We start from the raw sequence: 14,938 nt of genomic DNA, 5'->3' as shown, positions 1-14,938 counted from the left end.
GCATTTTGTAGGTATAAACTCTACTGAAGTCATAATCATTTGTTTCTCTTAATTGTCAAAAGCTCTCAGATGGTACTATATAATGGTGCTGATAGAGTGTCTACATCTTCCAATGTTTTCCCTCGAATTGTGGATTGAATTCCCTCTGTTGCTAAGAAATATATGATTGATCAGGTTAAGGTATTCTTTTTTTTAATGAGGGACCATTTTATAAAAGAAATGTTTTGAAAAATCTTGCTCCATGTCTTTAAGTATGAACATGGAATTTTTTCCCTATGAATATAATGAAATATTCCAAGGCACATCCCAAAATTTGTGAGAAATGGAATAAAACATGTTTATATTGGCATAACAATTTTTAAAATCATATTAGTAGATTTTGTACTGTTGAGCTTTATCATGTCCCTGGCAACAAATTTAAAAATTCATTATTTTTTGTCCCATTTCCACTGATATTTCCTCCATTAATTCCATCAGTGAATGCCAGTCTATTTATCTGTGCTCCTCCCTTTTCTGCTTTATATTTTTAAAAATATTTTTATTTTATTTATTTGAAAGGTAGGATGACAGAAAGGAATAGACATGAGATATCTTCTGTTGATTCATTCCCCAAATAGCCACAATAATAGGGCTGGGCCAGGCCAAAGTCAGGAGCCTGCAACTCCATCTGAGTATCCTACTTGGGTTGCAGGTGCCCCAGTAACTTGGGCCATCTTCTACTGCTTTCCTAGGCACATTAGCAGGGAGCTGGATTGGAATTGGAGAAGTGGGAACTTGAGCCAGTGCTTCAATATGGATGTTGGTATAATATGTGGTAGTTTAACCCACAGTGCCACAATGCTGCCTCCTCCCCCTACCTTTTTCTGCTTTGTGTCACCTAACTTCTCTTTGAACCACTTCATTCACTTTAATAGCTTTAGGCATCACTGAAATAATGTTTGCCAGATCTTTATCTGCAGCTTGGATCTTTCTTTTCAGCCCCTGTTCCTATATATAGTTACCATTTGAACACCCCAAATACATGACCACAGAAACTTCACACATGATATTACCAAATGCAGTTTCTCATCTTTCCATCATGTTCTTTGTCTTCTTTCTCAATTTCATTTTACAATGCCACTTATCGTGCATTCATCATCAAATTAAAATCTATGTTTCACCTTCTGCACAACAAATTAGCAGGGAATCCTGGTCTGTCTTTTGCTTTTTTATTTATAATGAACTTCCCATTTTGTCTTATTTGGCTGTATCTTGAAGATCAGAGGTTATGTCTCTGTTCTCTTCCTCTCTATTCATTTTATACTTCTCCATTTGCCTCTCTGGGGACGACATTTAAAATCTTTTCAAGTAACTACTACAAATTATTTTCTCCCTATTATTTACACTCTGTTTTAGAAGAGATCAACTATTTTTATGTGGAAAACTACAATTTTTTAATTTTTATTTTTGGAGGAAACATAAAGATGATGATATGCTTTATAAATAATTTTATAAAAATAGTACATAAAATGTTTTTGTTGGAGTTATCTCAACTATGTAGGAACCTTTAAATTATAATTTTATTGAGCACTGTACCAACTTTTTTTTAAAAAAAAAAAAAGACATTTTTTTATTTTTTTGACAGGCAGAGTGGACAGTGAGAGAGAGAGAGAAAGGCCTTCTTTTTGCCGTTGGTTCACCCTCCAATGGCTGGCGCGGCCAGCGCATCGCACTGATCTGAAGCCAGGAGCCAGGTGTTTCCTCCTGGTCTCCCATGTGGGTGCAGGGCCCAAGCACTTGGGCCATCCTCCACTGTACTCCCAGTCCATAGCAGAGAGCTGGCCTGGAAGAGGGGCAACCAGGACAGAATCCGGTGCCCCAACCAGGACTAGAACCTGGTTTGCTGGCACCGCATGTGGAGGATTAGCCTATTGAGCTGCGGCGCCGGCCAAAAAAAGACATATTGAAAGAGTTACAGAGAGGGAGAGACAGTGTGAGAGAGAAAAAGAGAGAGAGAGTCTACCCACTGGTTCAGTTCTCAAATGGCTGCAACATCCAGTGAGTGCTGGGCAAGGCTGAAGCCAGGAGCCAGGAGCTTCTTCCCGGTCTCCCATGTGGGTGGTAGGGATACAAGAACTTGGGCCATCTTCTGGTGCTTTTCCCAGGCTCTTAGGGAGCAGAATCAGAAGTGGAGAAGCTAGGAAATGAACCACTTCCCATATGGGATGTTGATGTTGAAGGCAGCAGCTTTATCCACTATGCCATATCACCCCCACACATACACACACACCTTACTGCCTTTATGTCCCCTTTCAACCCAGGACCTGTCACCTAAAGGTGATGCAGTTTATAGACTGATTCATATCTGTCCTTTTTTTAAAAAAGATTTATTTATTTATTTGAAAGAGTTACACAGAAGAGGCAGAGAGAGAGAGAGAGAGAGAGAGAGAGAGAGAGAGAGGTCGGTCTTCCATCCATTGGTTCATTCCCCAATTGGCCACAACAGCCAGAACTGCACCCATCCAGAGCCAGAAGCCAGGAGCTTCTTCCACGTCTCCCACGCAGGTGCAGGGACCCAAGGAGTTGCTTGTACTGCTTTCCCAGGCCATAGCAGAGAGCTGGATCAGAAGTGTAGCAGCCAGGTCTCGAACTGGTGCCTATATGGGATGCCGGCACTGCAGGTGGCGGCTTTCCCCGCTACTCCATAGCACCGGCTTTTATCTGTCCTTTCTTTGTGTTTTTACCACCTAATTTGTGTTGAATCATGTTCATGAGAATGCATTCAAACAGATCTGACCATCTTTGGTGTTTAAGTGTACCTCAACCTGATAATACAGTAGTGCCCATTTTTTCAAAAAGTCAGTTATTCTGATTGATATTGAATATACATCTCTTATAGTTCATCTAATGTGTTATTTCAATCATGTATTTAGATAGATTAGATTGGGTCTACAGATTGGATTCTGAGCTCCTTTCAAAATATTAGGAGACAGATGAGTTTCAGATAGATAAGAGAAAGTATATTGTAGTGACTTTAGAATGATAAAATAGAAGCATGATATTTTCATTGTGATTTTGCTTTCTGTTGCTGATACAGATTAATATGTAAGCTACATCTTTTATAAGACACACACAAAAGAATGTACTTCCAGTCTCTCTATAGTGATTCAGAACTGATATGTTAAGGTTAACGGTGGTATTACAGGTGTTGTCATTTGAAGACCTGGCTGTAGACTTCACCCAGGAGGAGTGGCAGGAACTGAACAGTGCTCAGAGGACCCTGTACAGGGATGTGATGTTAGAGGTCTACAGCAGCCTCCTGTCCTTGGGTGAGTAAAATTCCCCTGTCACTCCCAAATGGAGCACTTTCTTCCCATTTATAAGGTTTTGTTTTGTTTTGTTTTTTGACAGGCAGAGTGGATAGAGAGACACAGAGAGAAAGGTCTTCCTTTTGCCATTGGTTCACCCTCCAATGGCCACCACGGCTAGCGCGCTGCAGCCGGTGCACCACGCTGATCCGAAGGCAGGAGCCAGGTGCTTCTCCTGTTCTCCCATGGGGTGCAGGGCCCAAGGACTTGGGCCATCCTCCACTGCCTTCCCAGGTCACTGCAGAGAGCTGGCCTGGAAGAGGGGCAACCGGGAAAGAATCTGGTGCCCCCGACTGGGACTAGAACCCGGTGTGCCGGCACCGCTAGGTGGAGGATTAGCCTATTGAGCCGCGGTGCTGGTTTCATTTGTAAGTTTTAATGCAGCATATATATAGGATTTTGAGACTACGAAGAAAGTGAGAATCTATCATCTAGGAAAGAATTCAAAATCACACTTTTGTTATATAGTTCCTGTGACCAAGATGTTGTCCTTCACAAAACCTGAATTAGTGATTTCATTTTCCTGTATTATTTCCCATGTACAGGGTACTGCATAACCAAACCTGACTTGATTTTCTGGTTGGAACAAGGAGAAGAGCTGTGGTTGGTTGAAAAACAACAAAACTGGGGCCTCCCAGGTCAGTAAGCACATGCTAGGCATGGACGCTGGGACAAAAAGGCTGACTGGATGTTCACTGTGTAGAGCTCTTACCACTAATGTTTGCTAAGTCCCACCCTTAAGGACAGCAAGTTTCATGTATCACACATGGGCATTCTTTAGTCTCCAGAGAAAACTCTCATGTGTACATCCATGTACCTCTTCTGATCCTGGTGAATATTTTCTTCTATTCACCAAATATCCAATCAGTTTCTGGTTCTAAGGCTTTTTTCTATATAAGATGCATTCTGTAAATTTCAGCTTGTTCTCTCCACTTTCATATTCCCATTTTCTTTTTTGATTTTTAAAGTGCATTTATTAATTTCATGAATGGTTATTAATTGAGCAACTGATAAGTACAGGTTTCTTACTAGTTGATCAGATTGAGTTCCTGCTCCTGGTTTGGGCCAGGCACAGAACTTCCTGGTGTAAGCATTTAAGAACTGAACCAGTGAGTAAGAGCTCTCTTTCTTTGTCTCTCTGCTTCTCAAATAAATAAATAAATAAGAAAATTATGGCCACTGCAAACATCAGAGGAGTGAACCAGTGGATGGCAGTCCTTTTTTTGTCTCAGCCTTTGTCTCTCTAGACTCTCAAGCAAGCAGGCAGTCAAGCAAAGAGATAAGAAAATGATTAAAGATGAATAGTAACATGCCTCTGTACTATGACATTAGAAATCAAGAAATGAAGCAGGACTCAGCCTAGGAACATGGAAATAGGTCATCTTAGACTCATTTAGAGAATCAGGAGATTCTGGGTCCCAAAGTCAAGTAAACTCTTGAGTTCATGTTGAGTGACTCACATTTGTCTGGGAGTACAGTTTGATATATGAATTCTCCCTTCTTTTCCAGTATCATTGTAGGACAGGACAGAAAGAAGTAGGTGACTCTATTTTCTATGAAAATAGGAGACAACTGATCTTCCAACAGAAATCACAGTCTTCAGAATTGCAATTTATCAAACAGCAGTGTGTATGCCAAGAATTGAAAGGACAGTGCCAGAACTGTTAATCTAGAATAAGCTAGAAGATACTTTTCAAAGAAGGGGAACACAGTATAGGATATAGAACTGAATTTCTTGAACTAGTAGAGAGATTATAGCTAGCATGGTAAAATGGGTATTTCTGTACCTGCTATGGTTTGGAAAAACCGAAGATAACAGATTTCCTCAGGAATGTGGGAGAGTCGTTGTCATAGGGTGCAGAAGAGAAAATATTTGTCATCTGAAAAACTCATAAATGTCTAAAGATATTCCCCTGGGAAAACTGAACATGAAGCAACCATAGGTACATATGCTGTTTACAAGCAATGGTCCTGTTTACAAGATAAACACATGTCTCTCTCCTGTGCTTGTATGGTAATGATCCAATGAAACTCCCATCTTCAAGACTGAAAGATCTACGGAGAAAGATACAGTACAGTTTTTATAGGAAAAATCTAGAAAAGGAGGACAAAAAAAAGGCAGCTTGAAAGCACTCAACTTTTTAAAAAGATTTTATTTATTTGAAAAAGGTTACAGAGAGAGAAAGAGAAACAGAGAGAAAGAGATCTTACATCTGCTGGTTCACTCCACAAGTCTTTTTTTTTTTTTAAAGATTTATTTATTTATTTGAAAGAGTTACACAGAGAGTGAGAGGCAGAGAGAGTGAGAGGTCTTCCATTTGCAGGTTCATTCTCCAAATGGCTGCAATGGCCAGAGCTGCACTGATCTGAAGCCAGGAGCCAGGTGCCTCCTCCAGATCTCCCACGTGGGTGTAGAGGTCCAAGGCCTTGGGCCATCCTCTACTGCTTTCCCAAGCCATAGCAGAGAGCTGGCTCAGAAGAGGAGCAGCCAGGACTAAAACCGGTGCCCATATGGGATGCCAGCACTTCAGGCCAGGGCGTTAAGCTGCTACATCACAGCACCAGCCCCACTCCACAAGTCTTAATGAACAGGACTGGGCCAGGGTGTCAGGATGGCCGAGTGGTCTAAGGTGCCAGACTCAAAGACTGGGCCAGACCAAAGCCAGGAGCCTGCAGCTCCTTCCAAGTATCTATGTGGGTGTGGGGCCCAAACACTTGGGGTCATCCCTCTGCTGCTTTCTTAGGCACATTAACAGGGAACTGGATATGAAGTGGAGTAGCTGGGTTTCTAACAGGTGTTCAGATGGGATGCTGACATTGCAGGAGGAGGCTTAATCTGTTATGTCACAATCCCAGCCCCTAGCACTCAACCTCTTACTCTACCTAGCCAATGGGTGAATATTTTTACTCAGTATTTCTGCACTTAAAAAAAAACCTTATTTATTTAGTTATTTAGTTATTTATTTATTTTTCCTTCTTGAAAGACACAGTGATATTGAGAGAGGGAGACAGAGGAGGAGAGATCTTCCATCCAGTAGTTTATTCCCCAAGTGGCTGCAATAGTTAGAACTGGGCTAGGCTAATGCCAAAACTTAGAACTCCATCTGGTCTTTTCAGTGTGTCTAAGCACTTTAGGCATCATCTGCTGCCTCCCAGCATACATTAACAGGAAGCTATTTTGGAGTAGACTAAGCAGGAGTCACACTGGCACTTTTATGCAAACATTTGAAGAAATGGCCTAACACATCTTCCCATATAACCCACACTTAAAATATTTCAGATAGTAAAAAAATGAATTGAACATTGGTTAGTCTATTTTTATAATTTGTATATTTTACACATATAAATTTGTATAATTAATATACTAAGGAGAAAAACAATATAATATTCATAAATAAATTTCATTTATTGATAGGTGAAAATTGTATGCCTGTAGGATAGCAAGAAACTTTATTATATGAGTATCCCAGAATAAACACTTAGATGTGACTGATAAATATTTTTTTTCTCATTTCAGTGTCAAAAAAAGATGACCTGATTGGGGCCAACCAGGAGAGTCAAGATATCAATCCCAGGCACTATGTAATCACAAGCAACAAAACATCAACTCACAAGAGAGTTGAACTAAGAAAAACATTTAATTTAAACTCAACTGATATTTTAAAACTGACTATAAAGAAGGACAAATGTTCAGTAATGACACCTGAAGTATGTAATGTATTTCAGAATGTGCAGCTCCCTTGTAAGCCAGATAAAAAGCAAGGTGGAGAGAAAGCTAGTGGCACAAATGTGCATGGGCCATCCTTCTCATGCTGGGAACTTCCTAGTCAGCCTCACAATATTCAGACTATGCAGCACTCTCTTAAATATGATGGACAAGGGAAAGTCTTCAAAAGGGAGAAGTCACCCTTTACATATGAGAGCATACATATGGAAAAGTCATATAATAGTACTCTCACTGAAGGAAAGACAACTCAGATAGGAAAAATCACTTTCCGTGAAAAATCTAACATCACCAAACAGCAGTCAAACACAGAAGAGAAACTCTGTGAATCTGTTGAGTATGAAGAAACTCTCATGTACAAATCAGATCTTAAAACAAATCAGAGAACAAATGCAAGACAAAAATTCTATGCATGCAAACCCTGTCAGATGCCTTTTACCTGTAAATTATGCTTTACTCTGGATCACAGAAATCACATAAGGAAAAAGTTCTGTGGGTGCAATGAGTGTGGAAAAAACACTTGCCAGAAGTCAGAACTCATTAGAAATCAGAGGATTTGCACAGCAAAGAAACCTCATGAATGTAATCAATGTGGAAAATCATTTCGCTGGCGGTCAGAGCTCAACACACATCAGAGAATTCACACAGGGGAGAAACCATATGAATGTAATGAGTGTAGAAAAGCCTTTTATTTGAAGTCACACCTTATTACACATCAGAAAATTCACACAAGGGAGGAACTATATGAATGTAATATATGTGGAAAGTTCTTTGGCTGGAAGTCAAGCCTCATTACACATCACAGAATTCACACAGGGGAAAAACCTTATGAATGTAATGAGTGTGGAAAAGCCTTCCATTTGAAATCACACCTCGTTATACATCAGAAAATTCACACAGGGGAGAAACCATATGGATGTGATACATGTGGAAAGGCCTTTGGCTGGAAGTCAAGCCTCATTACACATCGTAGAATTCACACAGGGGAAAAACCTTATGAATGTAATACATGTGGAAAGAACTTTCGCCAGTTGTCAAACCTCATTATACACCAGAGGATTCACACAGGGGAGAAACCTTATGAATGTGAGACATGTGGAAAATCTTTTAGTGGGAAGTCAAACCTCATTATGCACCAGAGAATTCACACAGGGGAGAAACCTTATGAATGTAATGAGTGTGGAAAACCATTTCGCTGCCCGTCAGAACTCACCGCACATCAGAGGTTTCACACAGGAAAAACCTTATGAATGTAATGAATGTGGGAGAACATTTCACTGTACTTCAGACCTCAAGAAGCATCAGAGAATTCACACAGGGTAAAGACCTTTTGAATGTGATGTATGTGGAAGAACCCTTTACCAGAAAGCAGAGCTGTTACACATCAGAGAAGCCCTGTGAATGTAATACATGTGGAAAGGCCTTTCACCAGAAGGCAGTCCTCATTAAACTTGAGAGAATTCACACAGGGGAGAAACCTTATAAATGTAATACATGTGGAAAGGCCTTTTGATGGAAGTCATACCTCATTACACATGAGAAAATTCACACAGGGGAGAAACCTTATGAATGTACTGAATGCGAAAAAAACTTTTACCGGAATTCATACCTCAGGAGGCATCAGAGAATTCACAAGTATGGGAATGTAACAAGTATGGGAAACACTTCTACCAGAATGCACATCTTGTGAAGCATCAGAGAATTCACAAACAGGAGAAACCTTATCAATGCGATGAGTGTGGACAAGCATTTTGCCAAAATTCAGCCCTCAAAATACATAAGATAAGGACACAAGGGAAAACTAAGTGTAAATGAGTCTGGAAAGCCTTTTGATGGAAGTCAAACTTCATACATCAGAGAATTCACCTGGATTGAAACCATGTTAATAAAAATGTGGAAAAGATCTTTGCTAAAAGTTGTACCTCATTGAATATCAGAGGATTCACACAGGTTAGAAACATTAATTAATGTAATGAATGTGAAAGGTTTTCCAAAAAGTCGTGCCTCAGTTGCATCATAGAATTCACAGAGGGAAAATATCTTGTAAATGTGATGAATGTGTAAAACCCTTTTTGCCGGAAGTTAAATTTCAACAGATACAGAGGACTCACACACACACACACACACACAAAAGCCTATCAATATAATGAATGTAAAAAACCTTTTGCCAGAAGTCATTCTTCAGCTCAAGCCAAAGAACTCAGAGATAAGAGAGCATGCATATACACAGGAAAACTCTACTGTGAATTATTTCTCACTGTCAAAAAACTCACACAGAAGAGTGTAATGGAAGTTGAAAAGCCTTTTATTGTAAAGGTGAACTTCAACAAATTTCAGGAAAATTACACAGAGGAAGCACTGAAAGTGTACTATATATGGAAAACCCCTTGGCTGAAAGGCACCTTTATTGGGTATCAGGGAATTCTCATATGGCAGTAATCCCATAGGACAGAGACCAGCTATGTGTTATTCAAAAATTATTCTATTTGACATGCAATATGATTTTTCCCACCCCTTATTATGAGTGGGATGATGTAAATGACCACTACTTTCACATATGAATTTGTTAGTAAGTATTCAGTCTATGACATTCATTTGAAATGGCATCTTTGTTAGTTACAAAGTTAAATGTGTTTGATTTTTTTAAAGATTTACTTATTTGAAAAGCAGATTTGGGAGAGAGAGGGAGGTGGGGGGGGTGTTGGACAGAGAGAGATATCTTCCATCTACTTTTTCACTCCCCAAATGGCTGTAATCATTGGGACTGAGCTAGGCCAAAGCCAGGAGCCTGAAATTCCATCTTTGTCCCACATGTGTGTCAGGGGCCCAAGTATGTGACTCATGGTCTATTAATTCCCCAGACACATTAGTAGAGAGCTGGATCAGAAGTGGAGCAGCCAGAACCCAAAATGGGATTCCCCATGGGATTCTAGCATCACAATCAGTACTTCAATCTGCTATGCCACAATGCTAGCCCCTAGCCTATGAGTCTTTACCCATATTGTTATAACCAGTACTGTTACCATAGGCATGTTATCTGACTTATGTGCTACCCATAATTTACCCCCAGCCCTAGATGAGGGTGTTTTCTAGGGTGGAGAGTGAGTCTCTTGCAATCTACTCAATGAGAATCATGGCCTTGTCTGTGTGTAGATTTAGATTTACTCACACTACTGGAGCTTGGTTATAAGCTGATGAGAGGATGTGGGCAAAGTGTTTTTGGTGATCTGGTCCAAGTAGTCTTCCTGAGATCGATTTTGTGCCAGTGTTTATTTTTGCTTTGTTTTCTTACACTTTTTGGTGGGTTGCTCTTGTAACTGAATTTTGACTTGTTTGGGTCCATCTGGCAAGGTTCTGACCACTGCCATTGAACTATTTTCAGATGATATAGGCAGGTAGTGAGCAGCAGAAATGAACTGCCAATAGCATCTGCACTGCCCAAACCCAACCTTTGAAGCTGCTGAGATTGTGTTAGCTAGAAATAAATATGACTGCATGCTTAGCAAACCCACTAACCATCAGGCATCGGAGCTTCACTTCTCATCATGTACCAAATTCCAAGATTTCAACTTATGTGCTACAGCCACATGTATACCTGATGCTGTGAGATTTATGTATTTCCAAAAGACATGGAAGTGATATTCAAACTCTTCCCTAAACACCACCATATTTGAGTATTCAATTATATACCACCCTAGACATCTCCAATATCCTGCAAAAGTGCACTCTTACATTTTCTCTTGAGGCTTTCCATAGTCAAATGTAAATGTATATTAGCCCTTTAAATAAATCTTGCTTTTCTGCTCACCTTAATCTCCTCAATTCCTTGAATTTATAATATATATATATATATATATATATATATATATATATCAGAAGACTTTTTATTTAAAAGAATTACAGATAGGTGGAGAAGGAAAGCGAGAGATCTTCCATCCACTGGTTCTCTTCCCAAATGACCACAGTGGCCTGGGCTGGGCAAGGTTGAACCAAGGATCCAGGAGAGTCATCTGAGTCTCTGATACAGATTGTAAGATATCAAGCACTTGGACCATTTCTGTTGCTTTTCCGGGTACATTATCAGGGAGCTGGATCAGAAGTGCAGTATCTGGGACTTAAACTAATGCCATATAGGATGCTGGCATCACAGATGTTTGCTTAACCTGCTGTGCCACAACACCATCAATTCTTATGGGGATAAGAATTTGTACTCAAGTCTGGCTGGGAGGCCCCTGTGTAACAGAGAAACTACTACATAAATATAATGCTGTCTGATAATTTTTTTTAAGATTTGGTTTAAGGCACACAAATATGTTATCCATAGACAAAGATTTAGGAACATAGTGAAACTTCCCACCTTTCCCCCACACTCCAATCCTTCCTCCCTCTTCTATTCCCACTTGTAATTTTACCAAAGATCTACTTTCAGTTTACTTTATTCTCATAAGATTAATAATACACTAAGTATAGAGTTCAACAGGGGCTGGCACCATGGCTCACTTGGTTTATCCTCCACCTGCAGTGCTGGCATCTCATGTGGGCACTGGGTTCTGGTCCCAGTTGCTCCTCTTTCAGTCCGGCTCTCTGTTATGGCCCAGGAGGGCATTGGAGGATGGCCCGAGTGCTTGGGCTCCTGCATCTGCATGGGAGACCAGGAGGGGGCGCCTGGCTCCTGGCTTTGGATTGGTACAGCGCCAGCCATGGCGGCCATTTGGGGAGTGGGCCAGCGGAGGGAAGACCTTTCTCTCTGTCTCTCCCTCTCACTGTGTATTACTCTACCTGTCAAATAAATTTTTAAAAATTAGAATAAAAAGAATTCAACAAATAGTATGAAAAAAACACCACTGTTACTCAACAGTAAAGTTCTGTAAACAGTCATTGAATCCCAAGGTGTCAATTTCACTCCTATTATAACTTTAGATAGAGTTTAGTACTATTTTATCCCCCTCCCCAAAACTGACCCAATTTTGTTTGTTTTGTTTTTATTTATTTTTATTTTTGACAGGCAGAGTGGACAGTGAGAGAGAGACAGAGAGAAAGGTCTTCCTTTGCCGTTGGTTCACCCTCCAATGGCCGCTGCCGCTGGAGCGCTGTGGCCGGCGCACCACGCTGATCTGAAGCCAGGAGCCAGGTGCTTCTTCTGGTCTCCCATGGGGTGCAGGGCCCAAGGACTTGGGCCATCCTCCACTGCACTCCCGGGCCACAGCAGAGAGCTGGCCTGGAAGAGGGGCAACTGGGACAGAATCTGGCGCCCCGACCGGGACTAGAACCCGGTGTGCCGGCGCTGCTAGGTAGAGGATTAGCCTGTTGAGCCATGGCGCCTGCCCCGATTTTTTTTAAATTTATTTATTTGAAAGGCAGAGTTACAGAGAGAGAGAGGTGTTTTTTTTGTTTGTTTGTTTGTTTTTGTTTTTTTTTTTTTTTTTTTTTTTGACAGGCAGAGTGAATAGTGAGAGAGATAAAAAGGTCTTCCTTTTTGCTGTTGGTTCACCCTCCAATGGCCGCCATGGCTGGCACGCTGTGGCTGGCGCACCGTGCTGATACAAAGGCAGGAGCCAGGTGCTTCCTCCTGGTCTCCCATGGGTTGCAGGGCCCAAGGACTTGGGCCATCCTCCACTGCCTTCCTGGGCCACAGCAGAGAGCTGGCCTGGAAGAGGGGCAACCGGGAAAGAATCCGACGCCCCGACCGGGACTAGAACCCGGTGTGCCGGTGCCGCTAGGTAGAGGATTAGCCTATTGAGCCACGGTGCCGGCTCCCAATTTTGTTTTAAAAAGAGTGTTCACCTCCCCATCCACAATGTCCTTTATATATTCTGATTAGATTTATAATCAGCTCAGCTCCAAGTATATATCTGCTTAGATGGAACACATCACCCAGGTGGCATGGCTAGTCCTAGATGATTGGACTACAAATGCTCTAGCTGCATGTGCTTATTTTGTACTTCATTTGAGGACAGTTCTGGAAATAATTCCAACACTACTGGAAGCATCTCATTGGTCCTAGAACTGACTCCTGGAGATGATCCAACTGCTGATCATGAGATACAAACCTCAAATACCAAGATAAGCAGATTTAAAATCAAATAGATGCTTATTTGTATTTTGTTGAAAAGTGAAGCCAAATAAAGTCAACATAGCCATAATTATTCCAGAAAGTGTTGATTTTCTGTCTCTTCTCAACAAGGTGCCTTCAATTGAATATTTTCATCACCACTGAATAAAAAACAAGATACTATTTTTTTTTGTCAGTGCCTTCTGTGTTTTTCTTGGAAGCCACAGCAATTCAAATCTCAAAGTGCAGGTCATAAGAGTATCACCAATGTATCTAACAAAGAGAGAGGCAGCAGCAACTCAACATTTTTGTGGAACAGCCACCTTCATTTTTCCAAAGAAATCCGCATGCTGGAAGGAAAAAGGGGGTGGGGAATGGGTGGTAGAAAAATAAAAAGGCTTGAAATAGACACAAGAGAGCTTCAGAAAAACCAAGGATGTGCTAAAATATGCCAGTCAACAGCTGACATGGATTCACAAGCTCCCTACATCCAAGGCCAGGAGTGGGATGTGAAGTGTAGGAAGGGAGCTACAGGGCTTCTGGTCCAGGGACCACCATGATTGTCCTCTCACTGTTGCAGCCTCCAAATCTTTTGTTCCTTGTGGATCACTTCTGCTCTGAGCCTGCCTCACCTGAAGTTACCAGAGTTGGGATTGGTGACTTGTTTGAGGCATCTTGTATTTGTTTTTGTCTATTTTAAATTTTCTAAGAAGATATTACATATGAAGTGATAGGTATATTAATGAGCCTGAATATATAAGTCCACAATGTGTACATTCATTAAACATGACATTTTGCCTACAAATACATGCAACTATTTGTCAGTTTACAGCATAACTTTAAAAGGCAAAGACTGAAGTAAGCATTTTGATGCAGTAGGTTAAATTACAATTTTACATACTCACATCCCTTGTTACAGTGCCTTGTTGAATCCCCACTACTCTGCACTTCCAATCTGCTTATTGCTAATGTCCCTGGGAGGAAGTGAATGGTGGCAAAAGTACTTGGATGTCTACTATGCATGTGGGAGATGAGTTGAATTCCTAGATCTTTGCCTCAACCTGGCCTGTCTCTAGCTGTTCTGGACATTTGAGCAGTGAAATAATGTATGAAAGACTCCCCCTCCCATTTCTGTCACTCTGGCTTTCAAGTAAGAAAACATCTTAAGAATTTAAAGATTTTAATATCAAACTAAAATGACAAGCCAAAAGAGTACTTTTTACAGGAGAAAAAGCTTCAAATTCAAAGATACATAAGGTGAAAATTTAAGGGATGAAAAATATACTGAAATGTAAGGGACAGCTATTATGAATGATCTTCCCAACAATGGTTAGATTTTTTTAGAAAACTTTAATGAGTACAAATTTCGTAAGTGCAACTTTAGGAATATAGTGATTCTTCCCACCATACCCACACTGCCATCTCCACTCCCACCCCAGTTCCTCCTCCCTCTCTCATTCACAGTCCCATTCTCCATTAAGATTCATTTTAAATTAACTTTGCACACAGAGGGCTAACTCTATACTAAGTAAAGATGTCAACAATTTGCACACACAAAACTCTTTGAAAGCAAGTTTTACAGTTAATTCTCATAGCACAATTCATTGAGGACAGGGGTCCTGCATGGGTAGTAAGTGCACAGTGACTCCTGTTGTTAATTTAACAATTAACACCTATGTATGCCATCAGTGATCACCCGAGGCCCTTGACATGAGTTTCCAAGGCTAAGGAAGTCTTTGGAGTCCACAGTCTCTGTCAGTATTTAGACAAGGCCATAAGCAAAGTAGAAGTTCTCTCCTCCATTCAGAGAAAAGT

At 40.8% G+C, this 14,938-nt stretch overlaps 1 pseudogene; it reads left to right on the top strand.

Moving 5' to 3' along the window:
- Nucleotides 1–10,879, top strand: part of LOC100337920 (zinc finger protein 717-like) — a 47,464-nt pseudogene extending 36,585 nt beyond the window's left edge.
- Nucleotides 10,880–14,938: the final 4,059 nt, after the last annotated feature.

This window comes from Oryctolagus cuniculus, chromosome 15 (genome assembly GCF_964237555.1).
Source record: "Oryctolagus cuniculus chromosome 15, mOryCun1.1, whole genome shotgun sequence".
Lineage (NCBI taxonomy): Eukaryota > Metazoa > Chordata > Mammalia > Lagomorpha > Leporidae > Oryctolagus > Oryctolagus cuniculus.
The sequence above is the reverse complement of the archived record's forward strand: the minus strand, read 5'-3'. Positions and strand labels throughout refer to the sequence as shown.